The following is a 2,254-nucleotide window of genomic DNA, read 5'->3' on the forward strand; positions in this document are numbered from 1 at the left end:
AAATTTAAATATGAACTATATACGAAGTAAAATGAATGAATCTATGTTCTAAAATATATCTATATATATTCGTATGTTCATATATTTGCATGTAGTTCGTATTGAAATATCTAAGAAGGCTTATATTTAAAAACGGAGGAAGTATTTCATGTTTTCACTTTTCAGACAGATGGATGGATAATGTCAGTGTTTCGAGAGAAAAAGACGGTGGGCACCTACCTACCAAGTTTTTTTATGTGGACAATGCGAATGAGTTTTGCTCACACAACGTTAATTTTTCTCCCGTTGCAACGCACGGGCATATGTCCTAGTCAAAAATAAAACAGGGCAGGTAAACGCGAGCTATTGATCTACAACATAGATATGATAATACTATCAGGACTAAGTTCATGATAAATTTAAGTTTAATTAATCATATTACTTAAGAACTCCCACTTACATAGACATCCCTCTAATCCTCTAAGTGATCACGTGATCCATATCAACTAAACCATGTCCGATCATCACGTGAGATGGAGTAGTTTCAATGGTGAACCTCACTATGTTGATCATATCTACTATATGATTCACGCTCGACCTTTCGGTGTCAGTGTTCCGAGGCCATATCTGTTATATGCTAGGCTCGTCAAGTTTAACCTGAGTATTCCGTGTGTGCAACTGTTTTGCACCCGTTGCATTTGAATGTAGAGCCTATCACACCCGATCATCACGTGGTGTCTCAGCATGAAGAACTTTCACAACGGTGCATACTCAGGGAGAACACTTGTACCTTGATAATTAGTGAGAGATCATCTTATAAAGCTACCGTCGAACTAAGCAAAATAAGATGTATAAAAGATAAACATCACATGCAATCAAAATATGTGACATGATATGGCCATCATCATCTTGTGCCTTTGATCTCCATCTCCAAAGCATCGTCATGATTTCCATCGTCACCGGCATGACACCATGATCTCCATCATCTTGATCTATATCAATGTGTTGTCACATCATCGTCTCGCCAACTATTGCTCTTGCAACTATTGTTATCGCATAGCGATAAAGTAAAGCAATTATTTGGCGCTTGCATCTTATGCAATAAAGAGACAACCATAAGGCTTCTGCCAGTTACCGATAACTTCAACAAAACATGATCATCTTATACAACAACTTATATCTCATCACATCTTGACCATATCACATCACAACATGCCCTGCAAAAACAAGTTAGCAATCCTCTACTTTGTTGTTGCAAGTTTTACGTGGCTGCTACGGGCTGAGAAAGAACCGTTCTTACATACACATCAAAACCACAGCGATAGTTTGTCAAGTTAGTGCTATTTTAACCTTCTCAAGGACCGGGCGTAGCCACACTCAGTTCAACTAAAGTTGGAGAAACTGACACCCTCTAGTCACCTGTGTGCATAGCACGGCGGTAAAACCAGTCTCGCGTAAGCGTACGCGTAATGTCGGTCCGGGCCGCTTCATCCAACAATACCGCCGAACCAAAGTGTGACATGCTGGTAAGCAGTATGACTTATATCGCCTACAACTCACTTGTGTTCTACTCGTGCATAATACATCAACGCATAAAACCTGGCTCGGATGCCACTGTTGGATAACGTAGTAATTTCAAAAAAAATCCTACGCACACGCAAGATCATGGTGATGCATAGCAACGAGAGGGGAGAGTGTTGTCCACGTACCCTCATAGACCGAAAGCGGAAGCGTTAGCACAACGCGGTTGATGTAGTCATACGTATTCATGATCTGACCGATCAAGTACCGAACGCACGGCACCTCCGAGTTCAACACACGTTCAGCCCGATGACGTCCCTCGAACTCCGATCCAGCCGAGTGTTGAGGGAGAGTTTCGTCAGCACGACGGCGTGGTGACGACGATGATGTTCTACCGACGCAGGGCTTCGCCTAAGTACCGCTACAGTATTATCGAGGTGGACTATGGTGGAGGGGGCACCGCACACGGCTAAAAGATCAACAGATCAATTGTTGTTTCTCTAGGGTGCCCCCTGCCCCCATATATAAAGGAGCAAGGGGGGAGGCGGCCAGCCAGGAGGGGCGTGCCAGGAGGAGTCCTACTCCCGGAGTAGGACTCCCTCCCTTTCCTTGTTGGATTAGGAGAGGAGAGGGAAGGAGAGAGAGGGGGAAAGGAAAGGGGGGGCGCCGCCCCCCTCTTTGTCTAGTTTCGGCTTGGGGGCTGCCCCTTGGCCGCCTCTCCTCTTCCACCAATTGGGCCCATGAGGCCCAATAA

This window comes from Triticum dicoccoides, chromosome 3A (assembly GCF_002162155.2).
Source record: "Triticum dicoccoides isolate Atlit2015 ecotype Zavitan chromosome 3A, WEW_v2.0, whole genome shotgun sequence".
NCBI classification, from domain to species: domain Eukaryota; kingdom Viridiplantae; phylum Streptophyta; class Magnoliopsida; order Poales; family Poaceae; genus Triticum; species Triticum dicoccoides.